This window comes from Chiloscyllium plagiosum, chromosome 29 (genome assembly GCF_004010195.1).
Source record: "Chiloscyllium plagiosum isolate BGI_BamShark_2017 chromosome 29, ASM401019v2, whole genome shotgun sequence".
NCBI classification, from domain to species: Eukaryota; Metazoa; Chordata; class Chondrichthyes; order Orectolobiformes; family Hemiscylliidae; genus Chiloscyllium; species Chiloscyllium plagiosum.
Genome location: NC_057738.1, coordinates 39,164,281 through 39,180,330, shown reverse-complemented (window position 1 = coordinate 39,180,330; position 16,050 = coordinate 39,164,281). Strand labels below are relative to the sequence as shown.

The 16,050-nt window shown below is 43.2% G+C and overlaps 1 protein-coding gene across 3 annotated transcripts in view; it reads left to right on the top strand.

Moving 5' to 3' along the window:
* nek11 (NIMA-related kinase 11) overlaps positions 1 to 16,050 on the top strand; it is a 292,808-nt gene that overhangs the window by 50,707 nt on the left and 226,051 nt on the right. The window contains exon 1 of one of the 3 annotated variants that reach the window (XM_043719598.1): positions 1,403 to 1,480. The exons of the other annotated variants lie outside the window; for them this stretch is intronic. The gene's annotated coding sequence lies outside the window, so the exon portion shown is untranslated. Of the gene's footprint in view, positions 1 to 1,402; positions 1,481 to 16,050 lie in introns of those variants that run through there. 3 annotated transcript variants of the gene reach the window in all.

The window sequence follows — 16,050 nt, the reverse complement described above, 5'->3', positions numbered from 1 at the left end:
GAGGAGCGGGAAGTGGAGGAGATGCGGTGGAGAGCATCGTCGATCACGTCTGGGGGGAAATTGCGGTCCTTGAAGAAGGAGGCCATCTGGGTTGTACGGTATTGGAGCTGGTCCTCCTGGGAGCAGATGCAGCGGAGACGAAGGAATTGGGAATATGGGATGGCGTTTTTACAGGGGGCAGGGTGGGAGGAGGTGTAGTCTAGGTAGCTGTGGCAGTCGCTCGGTTTATAGTAAATGTCCGTGTCGATTCGGTCACCCGAGATAGAAATGGAGAGGTCTAGGAAAGGGAGGGAGGAGTCTGAGACGGTCCAGGTAAATTTGAGGTCGGGGTGGAAGGTGTTCGTAAAGTGGATGAACTGTTCAACCTCCTCGTGGGAGCACGAGGCAGCGCCGATACAGTCATCGATGTAGTGGAGGAAAAGGTGGTGCCAGTGTAGCTGCGGAAGATGGACTGTTCCACATATTTACGAAGAGGCAGGCATAGCTGGGGCCCATGGGGGTGCCCATGGCTACTCCTTTGGTTTGGAGGAAGTGGGTGGATTGGAAAGAGAAAGCCTATCACCCTCACCTTAACTTCCTTCCACCTATTGCATTTCCAATGCCCCTCCCCCAAGTCCCTCCTCCCTACCTTGTATTTTAGCCTGCTGGGCACACTTTCCTCATTCCTGGAGAAGGGCTCATGCCCGAAATGTCGATTCTCCTGCTCCTTGGATGCTGGCTGACCTGCTGCGCTTTTCCAGCAACACATTCTCAACTGTTCCTTCAGTGCCTATCTCACCTGGTAGTGCTGCAGGTCCATCAGATCTGCTGTTCCTCTGATTGGGCAGGATTACTGGAACCTCCCTCACCAGAGCACAGTGTGCATGTGGGCTTGGTGGGATTGGGGGGTATGCAGGGGGTATCAGCTGACGTCCCCCTCGCCAAGCATGGGGCCAGGATTACCATTCAGTCCTGACATTGGGATCTGCCCAAATGGGAGGAAAGGCTTTCTCATTCTTTGCCTCTGTTTAGAAAATGGAGCAGGAAAAGGCCATTTGGCCCTTCAATCCTGCCCCACCATTCAATTTGATCATGGTTCATCGTCCACTTCAACACACTGATCCTGCTTTCTTCCATACTCTTTGAGTCCATTTGCCCAAAGGACTATATCGAACTTCTTGTAAACTTTCAATATTTTGGCTTCAAGCACTTTCTGTGGCAGAGAATTGCACAGGCTTTCTGAGTGAAGAAATGTCTCCTTATCTCAGTGGCCCATCTCTTATCCTTAGACAGTGACCCCTGGTTCTGGACTCTCCAGTCTTCGGAAACATCCTTCCTGTGCCGAGTCCTGTTAGGACTTTTATAGGTTTCTATGAGACTCCCCCTCGTTCTTCTAAACTCCAGAGAGTTTAGTTCTAACCAATCCAGTTCATACATCAGTCCTGCCATCCCAGGTAAACATCTTTTGCCCTCCCTCCATAACCAGAACATCCTTCCTCAGGTAAGGAGGCCAAACGTTCACTCATTACTCTAAGAGTTGCATTTTATTTTGTTAAAGAGCCAAAAATGCAGAAATTGTTGGGGCCGGCAGTTGACAAAGACATCTCTTGGCTCAGATAGGGGTAAATAAGTCAAAGTACCTGTTCCTGATTGGTAACTTAAAAACATGTTTGAAAACACTTTTGTGCATTAATGATCTTGAATTCTCCTTGAGCAACCGGCCAATAATTTATTGATTGCAAAGCCATTGAGTGGCCAGAATTCATGTCCACAGGCACACAGGAAGCAACAGGGCTATGCTATTGAATTAACAATTATCTGTTTACACTCTCTATAAAGCTTCTGCAGTGAGGAACTGTATTTCTGCTGTTCTTTCTTTAAAGAAAGCCATGTTGCTCAAATAAATATTCCACATACGATACATCCTGCTGGGTTCACAAACCGTATTGAGCCATTTTAATGGGATTCATTCTTCATAAGCTGATTGTGGATACTAAAGAAACCAATAACTAGCCATGACAATGGCTGTTTGAGGACCATCATCAGTCCCAGCAGGAAAGCTCATGATTTGGCGATTTCTCTGTAAATGTCAGGTTAGGGGGACCCCACAGTGCGTTTTCTTCTACTGGAATCTATTAAGATGAACCAGCGAATGACGTGCTTTGCTTTCTGTTTATTTCAAAGGTGACTTACTTGAAACCAACACACTTACATGAAAAAATGTTTAATGAATTTAAGGAGCTCTCAGCAAATGAATAAATCCAAGTTGCAAAGGATTTGTTTGAGATTTAAGGGTACAGTAGCATATGGGCTATGCTGCTAGATTAGTACTTCAGAGGTTTAGATTCATGTACTGGAGATAGGAGTTCAAATCCTGGCCTGGAAACTGAACAATTTAAATTTGATTTAGTAAACCAAATGGGTGGCAAGGTGGCTCAGTGGTTAGCACTGCAGCCTTACAGCGCCAGGGACCTGGGTTCAATTGCAGCCTCGAGTGACTGTTTGTGTGGAGTTTGCACATTCTTTCTGTGTCTGTGTGGGTTTCCTCCAGTTGCTCTGGTTTCCTCCCACAGTCCAAAGATGTGCAGGTTAGATGAATTGGCCATGCTAAATTGCCTATAGTGTTCAGGGATGTGTAGGTTAGGGGCATTAGACAGGGGTAAATGTGGAATGGGTCTGGGTGGATTACTCTTCAGAGGGTCAGTGTGGACTTGTTGGGCTGAAGGGTCTGTTTCCACACTGTAGGGATTCTGTGAAATAAATCTGAAATTTAATCAGAAACTAGTATCAGTAATGGTTGTTATGTAACCTCCGAATGTTATAAAACCCATCTGTTTCACTAATCTCCTTTAGGAAAGGAACTCTGTCATGAGACTGATCTTTTGAAACATTCAGGACACTTTTTGGTGGGTACAAATGCTAACCATGCTAACAATGCCTGAATCTTAAGAATTTAAAAAAGAAACACAATTTCCTCCCAAGTAACTTTAAGACAGATTTGTACTGACCTTTGATTGTTTTTCTTGTATTCACTATGAAGATGCCAAATGTGCAATTTTTCACAATCTGTCTGTGTGAGGGGATGAAGACTTTCTGCCTGTTTTTGGCAGTCACTACCCATTGCTTGATTCAGCTCCCTGTAGTCAGTAGTGCATATGCTGATCTGTTGCATATTCCTTTCTTCGCAAGTAAAGAACTGAACTAATTAAACTTCTGGTCCATTGTTGAGCTCTGATCTGTTGGTGGTGGTGAATGAAGTGGGAGTGTTGCCATTGGAATTCAGGGTGAAGTGATGCGACTTTCTCCTGTTGGAGATAGTCAGAAGTGTTACCTGCTATAAATCAACCGAGGCACAGAACTTCTGCTAAAGAGCATTGTGAGCTGTTTCACTGTTAGAGGAGGTGGAATGAAGCTTGATACAGCCAAGTCTGGACTTTTTGAATAATTTTGTCATTTTTCACTCTTGAGTTTGATTATAACAGAGTCTTATTTTAAAAAGCATGGGCAAAATAGCCAACACAATATCCTAAGACTGTGGCTCTTTGCTGTGGAACCTGGCAAGGGAAACATTATCCCTTCATCCCATCTGTCCTGGATGGGCAAGTGTTACAATGAGATGCTGTCTCATTCTTCTATATTCCTGGGAATACAAACTCAGTTGATCCAATCTCTCTTCATTCACTTGGAGGATCTAGATTAGGCCATTTGGCCCTTCATGTCTGTTCCTTTATTCAACAAGATCCTGGGTGATTTTTCTGCTTCTGCTCTTATCTTTTCATGCTATCCCTATAACTATGAATTCCCTTCATACACATCTTTTGTCCTTTCTTGTTACATTCTCAATCATTGAGCATCTCCAGATTTCTGTGTACACAATTCTAAACACTCAGAACCCTCAGACTGAAGTTTCCTTCACTTCAATCCTAAACAGCTGAGCCCTTATTTTGAGACTGAGTCACTGTATTCTAGATTTTCCAAACAATGGAAAACATTGTTAATTCAATCCCAAGCCAGTTGAAGCTAGAGACTAATACTCTGCCTCATAATAGTTTATTTACACAATGCAGCATTCCTTCCCACCAACTAAGTGTCCCAGCAATCTCTTTTTATATGTGCTCTAGGTACTGAATTATATATGAGCCTCGATTCTTAACAATATCGTTAGAGTACAATTAACAAAACCTTTCTCAGTGTCTACCATGTCAAGGCCCTTAAGAATATTAGTATTTCTATTAATTGCTTCTTTGGATTGGTAGTAGATACAACTTGGCAAAAGTGAGGACTGCAGAAAGTTTCTCAACATGAAGGTTTTGTCCACCTTGCAATGAGGGTGCAAAATTCTTTGCAGAAAGAGTCGGAGAGATGCAACATCCTGAAACCTGCTTCTCTAAGTCAGCAACAGCAGTGGCAAGGACATTGTGCTCTGACAACGTGCTCAGCTGGGTGTCATTTTGATGGGAGTATTAGGATATTTAAGATTGTCAAAAAAAGGAAGTTTGTTGGTGTTTCGCAATAGCTAAATGAAAAGCCAGTCATGGTTTGTGCAGGACGTCCCTGGTTTATCAATGTTTGATTTCCGAATGATCATGCTTATGAATCCCATACATGGATGTAATTTTAAAGATCTGACATAAGAGCATTTTCCGTACTGATGAATGTCTGCTTTACTTGATCCTGCCTTGTGTTCCGACATGGGTCCAAATCTGATTGTGAACAGACTCTGGAACAGAACTTGTTTGCACCCTGGAGACTGCCTGTACCTGATATCAGTTTGTAAAAGTCAGATTTGCTGGTGAAAAGTTAGTTACATAGCAGCCTAGTGCTGTTTATTCACTGAGGAACATTGAATGGAGCATTTCATTTGATTGCAGACAGGGCAGTGCTATCAAGATGCATTGAAAGAGAACATAGCTGATTGTGATCACTTATACAAAATGTATTTGCACATTTCCTGTCTAACCATCTGGGACTTCCTTGGCCTTGATTCTGAATTGCAGTGCACAGACCCTCATGCTGGCTCTTTGAAAGCTGTCTAATGCAGTCCCATGCCCCAGATCTTTACCCATAGTCCTGTAAATTAATCGTCTTCAGGTACATATCCAGATCGTCTTGCTCCCATGGTTCTTTCAGATTGTAAACTAAACAACATTGAACTTGAGAAAATAACTTTCCTTATTTCCCACTTAATGCTAACAAGTTCATAAAAGCCCTTGATATTATTTTCACACAGTCTCATGATTTCTGGATGTGTTTATTTCATAAACTATGTTTCAAAATCCCATGGATTTATGAACCTAATTGTTTCCTCGAGGTGTGATCACTCAGTTATTACATTGTTGTTGGCAACAGTTAGTGAATTCTATTCAAGTGGACATGAAGCAAATTTCCAAAATCAATTTTCCTGTGATAGACACTCTGTTCCCGACTTTAAATAAAAACAAAATGAGAATGCTGGAAATCTGAAATAAACACAGAGTGCTGGAGAAATTCAGCAGCACTGGCAGCATTTGTAGAGAGAGGGAAACAGAGTTAATGTTTTGAGTCTGATATCACTCTTCTTCAGAACAGGGTTCAGAGTCTGATTCCTGATCTGTGTCTTAAATGTACAACCCTTTACTCTGAGGTTATACCTGATAATCTTAGACTCTCCATCAAGTGGAAACAACCTCTCCACATCTGTCCTGTCAAGCCTCAGAAGAATCTTGTATGTTTCAGTAAGATCGCCTCTCGTTCTTCTCTATTCCAATATATTGCAGACCCAATCGACTGGACCTCTTCCTGTAAAGCAGTCCCAGTATCTGTCTAGTGAAAATTCTCTGGACTGCCTCCAATGCCAGTATATCTTGCCTTAGATAAGGAACTCAGAACAGTTTACTGTATCCCAGTGTGATCTGACTACTGCCTCGTACAGTTTGAACACAACTTTCCTGCTTAACTAGAGTGAAAGGGCAGTGTGAAAGCGGAAGGGAAAACATTGCCTCTCTTCAGTGATAAATTAGTAAACAGGCTTGCTGCTAGGTTAGTCTGACTGCCAGATGGTGCATTTACATCGCTGTTCAAATCCGTGCTTTGTTGCAGAGTAATTGACAGATCAAACATTTTATTTTTAAATCTCAGCAAACTAAATGCTTCTGGCACAGTGAAACTGCTGTGTTTGACAGCAGAACATTTTAATGTTACAGTTGCATCATATGACAACTCATTTTTGTTTCCATTCCCCAAATAGATTATTTTTGTGTATTTTTTATCAAAACTACAGGATGTAGGCTTGTGTTTTTCTAACTTCAGTTCACCAAGCGAGCCCCATTTTGATGTAAAGAGGTCTTTTGGAATCCTCCACAATTTGTATGTTTGTGTATGTGGGGGAGTGGAGGTGGGGGTGCTGGGGTTGGCGCTGTGTAGGAGTGGGGAATGATGTAGCTATCAAAGATTTGAAAGAGAAGTCATCATCATTAGTGTTAAAGGTGTAGGTCCCTTTAAGGGTAAATCAGACAAGCTCCAGAGTCAAATGAGAGCATGAGATGCTCCTCACACATTGTATTTAAGAGTCACATAGTCACAGAGATGTACAGCATGGAAACAGACCCTTCGGTCCAATTTGTCCAAGCCAACTAGATATCCTAACCTAATCTAGCCCCATTTGCCAGCACTTGGCCCATATCCCTCTAAACTCTTCCTATTCATAAATCCATCCAGATGCCTTTTAAATGTTGTAATAGTACCAGCCTCCACTACTTCTCTGGCAGCTCATTCCATACACGTATCACCCTCTCTGTGAAAAAGTTGCCCCTTAAATTCCTTTCATATCTTTTCCCTCTCACCCTGAACCGATGCCCTCTAGTTCTGGACTCCCCACCCTAGGGAAAAGACCTTGTCTGTTTATCCTATTGATTCTCTTCATGATCTTATAAACCTTTATAAAGTTACCTCTCACCCTACAATGCTCCAGGGAAGGCAGCATCAGTCTATTCAGCCTCTCCCTGTAGCTCAACTCCTCCAAACCTGGCAACATCCTTGTAAATCTTTTCTGAACTCATGCAAGTTTCACTACATTCTTCCGCTAGGAGGGAGACCAGAATTGCATGCAATATTCCAAAAGTGGCCTAATCAACGTCCTATACAGCTACAACATGACCTTCCAACTCCTATACTCAATACTCTGACCAATAAGGGAAAGCATACCAAACACCTTCTTCACTATCCTATCAAGGAGCTATGAACCTGCACTCCCGTATCTCTTTGTTCAGCAATATTCCCCAGGACATTACCCGTTAAGTGTATGGCTAGTGTTCTTAACCTTCTTCTGGGCCTGGGTGAAGGGGCTATGGAGGTCGTGGGCGGGGTTCATAGTCCCTGTCAGCCAGGCCCCTCTTCCATGGTTACATTTGAACCCAGGTATCCTTCGAGAGAGAAAACATGTCCACCACTACCCAAAGCTATCACAGAGAGATGGGCACCTCGGGGGCTGGTGTGCAATATCACCTCCTCCAACATTATTTTGATTTAGTTGCCACTGTTGTCTCTTCACCTTTTTGCTTTTGTTACTGTAATATTACCCCTGGTGGGCAGTGCCTGCAGTTTGGTTATTGACTGATCAGTTTATTCGGTGGTGCGTTCAAAATATTTTTTAAAATGGCTGAGATCTTGGCCTACATTTGGGCCTGGCTAAAGTAGTCATCAGCAGGTCCAGGGGCTATGTAGAGGGGTTTGTAATTCCTGACTATGACTCTGCAACTAAGTTCATGTTTAAGGGTCCTCAGAGAGAGGACTCCCACTAACTTTATAGCTTTCAGACAGAAGGGACACTGAAGGGGCTAAGCTAGCTTATTTCTCCCACTGACTCCATTTTGATGTAGCTCCCTCCCTTGTCATGTTCTATTATTGTTACACTTGTGGGCAGTATTTGTAGTAATTTATAATTGTGTGACTCGGTGGTGAGTTATTAAAATAGAAAAAATAACTGGGTTGTTCCCCTGTGGGATGTTGGCTTCTTTCAGGGAAAGGGTCCAGAAGGGAATGGTGGCAACTGTTGTTTTGCTAAACTGCAGATTTATGATTAGATTTTAATAAGACTCTTGTGAATCTCTAAATGTCTTTTGCCGCCTAATTCAATTTATTGATATCAGTCTGTTAAATAGCCCTGATTGGACAATCACTAACTATTTGCAGGAAGCACAAACACTGGGTAGAAAATTGAGCCGCAAGTTGGAGCTCAGACAGTTGGAGCACCAAAGGAGGAACCGTGCCTCATAAATTTCTATCTTTCTGTTCGATGGTCAAATGATGGTCAGCAGCTTTGGCATTTTTCAGATTTTTGTCTACTACACTCAGTCAGTTACAAGCAGAGGAAGGTTATGCTGCAGCTATATGACTCTACACCTGGAGTAGTGTGTACAGTTTTGGATGTGCTGGCCCTGCAGGGGGTGCAGAGGAAGTTCACTAGGTTGGTTCCAGAATTGAGAGGGTTGGCTTATAGCGTCATGGAGTCATACAGCATGGAAACAGACTTTTTGGTCCAACCAGTCCATACCGAACGTAATCGCAAACTAGTCCCACCTGCCTACTTTTGTCAAATATCCCTCTAAACCCTCCCTATTCATGTACTGATCCAAATGTATCTTAAATGCTGTGATAGTACCTCCATCCACAATTTCTCCAGGAAATTCATTCCACACGCAAACCATTGTCTGAGTAAAACATTTGCCTTTTTTTTATATCTCTCTCTCCTCTCACCTTAAAAATGTGCCCCCGAGTCTTGAAATCCTCCTTCCTTGGGAAAAATGACTACCATTAACTCTATCTATACCTCTCATTATTTTAGTAGAATGGGAATATTTACAGTTGAATTTAAAAGATGGAGCAGGATATCTTTTAGAAACATATATACTATGAAAGGAATAGATAAGGTGGAAGCAGGAAGGTGTTTCCACAGGAGAATGAAACTAGAACAAGGAGGCAGAGCCTCACATTAAGGGGAAGCAGATTTAGCACTGAGTTGAGGAGGAATGTCTTCACCCAGAGAATTGTGAATCTGTGTGATTCCATGCCCAGTAGTTGAGGCTACCTCATTGAATATTTTTAAGGTAATGACAAATAGATTTTTGAACAGTAAAGGGATTAAGGGTTGTAGTGAGAGGGTGAGTAAGTGGAGTTGAGTCCATGAAAAGATTAGCCTTGATCGTATTGAATGGCAGAGCAGGCTCGGGGGGCCAGATGGCCTACTCCTGCTCCTAGTTCACGTGTTCTTATGTAGATACCATTGTGTGTTTTGTGTGCCAGTGTATATGTTTGTGTCTGTGTGCTTCTAATTATATCTCTATTGCATGGTAACAACTTGCAGAAATATATTGTCTCTTAGTTTAGAGCTTCCCTATGTACTTCACAGGAGTTTGAAAATAATATTTTGAAAACTAATAGGTTGTATAGATGAGAGCAGGATGCTACAAAAGGACATTGACAGATTGATTGGGGAGGCCAATGTCAGATGGAATTCCATCTGGGAGCATTTCAGCTAATCCATTCTGGAACCGAGAATGACAAATTTGGAATTTTTTTTAATGGGGAGAAACTAAAAACGGGGGTAGCAAAAGGGATTTGACTGTTCAGGTACACAAATCACTACATGTAGGTTCTATTTCAGTGGTACAAAAGACCTGGAGGAAGGGGCATGGTGTTAACGTAGAGGCCATTCAAGTCAAGTGAAATTAGGGAGCATCTTTTTCTCACAATGGAGTGAGTAAAAGACTGTGGATGTTGGAACTTGAATGACCAGATTCTAGTTAGGTACATATGTTGGAGCATGGATTAAAATTGGCAAATGGAGTTGGGGTACAGACTGACCACTGACAGTCAACCTCTTAACGTTCAAATCACAGGACATTCTTCTCCAGTTCTTCTATGGAACAGGAACCCTCCTCCAATTCCTCTCCATACTATGTCCCACACTCTCAAGATGCCCTTTAATATAGTGTCACATGCCTAGTACTGGAGAGAGACTTTTGCAAGTCCTCCACTCTTTAACAGTTTAATTCCTAATCTTAATGTTCGCATACTCTTTCTGCTTGTGTTTTCTCCTGTCCATGAACAACTAGTGGACAGGTCCACACTTATGGGCAAAGTACTTCAGTGTTGATGAGGAGACTCCAGTGTTGGACTGGGGTGGACAGAGTTAAAGATCACACAGCACCAGGTTATAGTCCAATAGGTTTATTTGGAAGCACTAGCTTTCGGAGTGCTGCTCCTTCATCAGGAGGCTAGTGGGGCAGGATCATAAGACACAACATTTATAGCACAAGATCATAGTGTCATGCAACTGATACAATATATTGAACAAACCTAGATTGCTGTTGAGCTTTTCATCTTTTAGAATAGGTTGCAGGTTTCCATTCATTAATATGTAAACCTCAGAACTTCTTTCAAGTCACATTCCCGAGATAACGTAAGGTTTTATTAAAAGAAAGCTGACATCTCAGCTCAGACAATGCATTAAAGGTGTGAGCTTAGAGTCTGTCTGTATCCCAATCTTGAGTCAGACTGGTTCTATTTCCAAAGTAGGAATTTGCAAAATGTTATATGTCTGCACTGACTGTCTGCAGATTGTGTGCTTTTTGAGCAAACTGGAATGTATCTGCAAATGCAAATTCACCCCATAGACTTATATGTGTGTGTGTGTGCGTGCATGTGAGGGAGAGAGAGAGTGCGAGTATGAGTGTGTTGGCTACTTCAGTGTTGGCTTCTGAAGGATGGCTGTCTAGGGGTCTCTCCTGCTGCATGTACTGGCCCCTATTATACCCACCACAATCTCACATTCTCTCTCTGTGTCCTTTGGACCTATTACCTGGCTGGAGTTGCATTACACATGGCAAGAACATCAGCAGCGGTGGGATTCATTGCTGGCCAGGCAGTGTATTCTTGAAATGTATTCATGCTGAGGTGAAAAGATTTATTGTAGGGCAGCCCCGATGTTTTTTGCTGGCTTGAAGATAATTTCATTTTGAGAAACACCCAGCTGAAAATCTCAATGCTGAATTTAAAGCATCATTATGGGCAGCTTATTTTTCATAGACAAGGGACTTGAGGGACACTGCAGGGGGCAAGTGGAGTTGACAATACATCTGGATCAACAGTGATCTCATCGAATGGTGAAGCAGGATCAAAGGGCCGAATGGCCTGCTAAGTTTTATGAAAAATAAATGCATGTTTAAGCTAAGATGAGAACATTCATAAATACAGAATCTCTTTGTTTAAGATTATAATTGAGGACAGGTCACCACCAGCTCTACCTTATGTAGGGCAATGGGAATGGGAAATAAATACAGGCACTACTTCCAGAGCTCACATTCTGTGAACTTATTTTGAAAAAAAAGTGCTCATTTCATAGTTCCCATTACTGGAGAAAATAAATAGACTGAGGAAAATGGTCTTTCCATGATGAGGCCACAACCTGTATGTTTGATAGAATTGCTGTTAATAACTTGGATCGTTGCTCATTGATTTAACTCAGCAAGATGTGATCTATAGGTCTGAGGAAAGTGTACTGATTACCTGCAGCGTTGAAATGGGTCTGAATAACCTTGTGTGCAAAGATGCTGAAAATAGACCAGACTGTGAGTGAAATGAAAGCTTGCAAGTTCTTTAACTTACAAATTGAAATTCCTCTTGTGAGATGAAGGTCTGTTGGAACAACTCATTGTTTCCTTCTCATCAACCATCTCTCGGCAATGTAAATGGAATGGAGCTGCAAAATGTACATTTGAAGTTGGATGTGAAACATTTTTTAACTGTCTGTGTCTGAAGTCTGGAATCTTCTCTCCTTACAATTTGCGAGTGCGGTGGTCCTTTGGGGAAAGACACATGGATGGTCAAGTAGTGCCCATGTAAGAAACATGCCCTTGCTCGTATTAAAACTTAGCTCGTATCAGGCGACCGAATCAACACGGACATCTACTACAAACCGACCGACTCCCACAGCTACCTGGACTACACCTCCTCCCATCCTGCCCCCTGTAAAAACGCCATCCCATTCTCCCAATTCCTTCGACTCCGCCACATCTGCTCCCAGGAGGACCAGTTCAAAATACGTACAACACAGATGGCCTCCTTCTTCAAGGACCGCAATTTCCCCCCCCCCCCCGACGTGGTCGACGATGCCCTACACCACATCTCTTCCACTTCCCGATCCTCCGCCCTTGAACCCCGCCCCTCCAACCGCCACCAGGACAGAACCCCACTGGTCCTCACCTACCACCCCACCAATCTCCATGTACAGCGCATCACCCGCCGTCACTTCCGCCACCTCCAAACAGACCCCAGCACCAAGGATATATTCCCCTCCCCTCCCCTATCAGCCTGCCGTAGAGACCACTCCCACCGCGACTCCCTTGTCAGATCCACACCCCCCACCGACCCAACCACCACTCCCGGCACCTTCCCTTGCAACCGCAGGAGGTGCAACACTTGCGCCCACACCTCCCCCCTCACTCCTCTCCAAGGCCCCAAGGGAAACTTCCATATCCGCCACAGATTCACCTGCACCTCCACCCACATCATCTACTGCATCCGCTGCAGCCGGTGTGGCCTCCTCTATATTGGGGAGACAGGCCGCCTACTTGCGGAGCGATTCAGGGAGCACCTCTGGGCCACCCGGACGAACCAACCCAACCAACCTGTGGCACAGCATTTCAACTCCCCCTCCCACTCCACCGAGGATATGCAGGTCATTGGACTCATCCACCGCCAAACCACAACATGACCTCTTTCCACCTATCACATTTCCGACGCCCCTCCCCCAAGTCCCTCCTCCCTGCCTTTTATCTTAGCCTGCTGGACAAACTTTCCTCATTCCTGAAGAAGGGCTTATGCCCGAAACGTCGATTCTCCTGTTCCCTGGATGCTGCCTGACCTGCTGCGCTTTTCCAGCAACACATTTCCAGCTTGCTCGTATTAACCCAATGAAGAGTGGGATCTCGCCATGTGGAGAGCATGATGATGAAGCTCTGTTGGGTTATTTTTGGGCTTCTGTGGAGGGAGTGAATGGGGAGTGGGGTCCATCGTTTGAAGGCATCCAGTGTCTGTTTGAGTGACCTGTCATCAGCATTGTAAGGACGGTGGGATCCCTGCTGAGGACTTGCATTGGTTTTCTTTTCCCACACCCTTGCCCCATGAGTCCTGTTCAGTCGAGTTTCTGTCTGACTGGCATAGTTGCCATGAGTTTTCCCTTAAAGTGGCAGAAACAGCTGATGACTGAGACTCCTGTTGTTTCCATAAGATTTGAGCTGAGGTTTATTTCCTTAAGATCGACAACTTGGAAAACATCTCCTGAGCATGTTCGTGTTAGTAAGCTGCAAAATGACAGCTAGCTCAACCAGCCTATTCTAATTAATATGGCCAGCAGTTGTCAACTTAGTTGATCAGAAATAAACAAACCCTGGGCTGGAGACAAGAGTGGCTTGATTGCATTTCTTCCTTAATATTCCTCATCTGTCTTTCTCCCTTGTGTGAATGATCAAGTTCTTCCAGTCAAAGCCCCAAAGAAACAAGTTTCCCATTAGCTTCCCAATTTTCTACCTTGTAAAGATCACGCTTGACTGAGCTAGATTTATATCCAGCTTGTCATTTTAGGTCAAGTGGATGTTGATAGCGAGATGGCACAAGGCTTTTTATTTTAGGGGCTTAACTAAAATGCATTTGTCAAATGCAGCTAAATAGTGCTATTTTTGCAATGGCCACAATCAGATCAGCTGTTCTGAAGAAGTCATACTGAACTTTTAATGTTAACTCAGAGTTTCTCCAGCAATCTCTGTGTTTGTTTCATGCTTCCGTCATCCACAGTAGTTTTCTTTCTTCAGGTCAGACACAGTCTTATTGAATGGTGGAGGAGCTGGACAGCTAACCCCTGTGCCTTATGATCTTATATTTTGATGTTCAGCACTCTAAGGGAGTGTTGCACTGGCAGACAGGTTTCAACTGGGCTGTTAAAAGTCCCATCTATCCTCTCACCCTCAGGCAATAGTCTGTGAGGAATTTGCATATCCTCCCTGTGTCAGCGTCGGTTTCCGCCAGGTGCTCCGGTTTCCTCCCACAGTCTAAAGGTCTGCAGGTTAGGTGGATTGGCTGTGCTAAATTCCTCATGGTGTTCAGGGATGTGTCAGGCTGGTGGATTGGCCATGGGAAATGCAGTGTTACAAGAATGGGGTGAGTCTGGGTGGAATGCTATTCAGAGGGTCAGTGTGGACTTGATGGGCCAAATGCCCTGCTTCCACACTAAGGATTCTATTATGGAGATGAAACAAAGACCTTACCGAGGTGTAAACATGACTCATCCATCTGATTCTGTCCATAAAAATAAATGGTGGATTAAAAGTTTCTATGATTCACAAGTTTCCATGTAAAAGTTTCTTTGATTTACAAAAAGATCTAATTCATCGTGAGCTGTTATGAGATAGTTTGTAATGAAATGGAGGCTTCCGGATTTGGATTGTTCTGGAGAAAATGGCTTTTGGCAGTTCAGATTAAATGGTTAATTTACAGTTGTTTAATGGGATTTGGACATAGCTGGTCAGGTCAGTACTTATTGCCCGTCCATTATTGCCCCTAGAGGGCAGTTAAGAGTTAACTACATTGCTGTGGGTCTGAAATCACAGACTGGGCAAGGTTTTAGTGAACTGAATGAGTTATCAAGACATTCAGCATTGGTTTCATTGTCACCACTTGACTAGGTTTTAATTCCAGGTTCTGTTAATTGAATTTAAATTCCACCAACTACTGTGGTGGGATTCGAACCCATGGCCCCAGAGTATTAGTCTGGGCTTCTGGATTACTTGTCAAGTGACATTACCACTGTATCACAGAGCCTTAAAGAAATTACATTATGTGGCCATAAAGATTTTAGTGACAAGCCGTCCACTTAAAACTGGCACTGTTCTGATGCATTTGGTTAGGGATGGAGGTATAAAAGCTTGCGTTGCTGAGGAGATAATTATGGCCCATTAATTGATACAAGTAAGTATTATATGTGCTAAAAGTGCCCAGACAGAAAAGCAGCAGCTAATTCCACAGACAGTAATTTGTTCCTGGTCAGTCTGTCTTCACCTTGTTAAAATATTGCCATGAGGCACATTGCATTTTCTAAGATACTGGTGAGACATCTCACTGGGCTACAAGGCAAAAAACCCTCCAAAAATCTTAACACAACTCACATTTAGCCAAAAGATCACAAAATCCAGCCCTGCGTACATATGTGCATGACTTATTTTTGAAGAACACGATTATACCATTTAAGCCGTGTGTTAATAAGTTTCACATCTTTGTTTTATTAGGTTAAAAATCACACAACACCAGGTTATAGTCCAACAGGTTTAATTGGAAGCACACTAGCTTTCGGAGCGGCGCTCCTTCATCAGGTGTATTGGATCAGGTGAAGGAGCGTCGCTCCGAAAGCTAGTGTGCTTCCAATTAAACCTGTTGGACTATAACCTGGTGTTGTGTGATTTTTAACTTTGTACACCCCAGTCCAACACCGGCACCTCCGAATTGTTTTATTAGGTTTTGTTTGCAATGAGCTTGATTTTTATTTGTTCCATAGAAACCAGACCCATTGGTTTCTGAGATAAAAAAGACAGTCTAATCTGTCTGGAGTTGTCAATATCACTTCCCTGTTTAAGTATTGGATGAGGGAGGACAGGGAAAGGAATGAGTTGCTCTCTCCTAAATCAGTTAACCTTGGAAATATTTCGGTGACAATCAAAACGTGACTGTAAATGTATTTAAATCATTTCTTTAATCAAAGCATCCAGACCTCAAGCTGTGTGCAATTATGTGCTGTGTGTTAGTTTAAATTACCTTGGTAAACGTTACTTTTAAAAACCCTTCTGAATATTCTTTATGGGTCTTTTTCTTTTAATCTCCTTAAACCTTCCCACATGAGTAGCCTTTAGGCTGGCTTTGGCTTTGCGTGATTCCCATCTGATATTCTTTCATCAGTTAGCAGATGGAAGCGGTGGCTACTCCAAGATTTCTTTCTCCCTTTGTGAGATGTGTGCATCATGGGCAAGGTGAGCAAGTGTTGCCCCA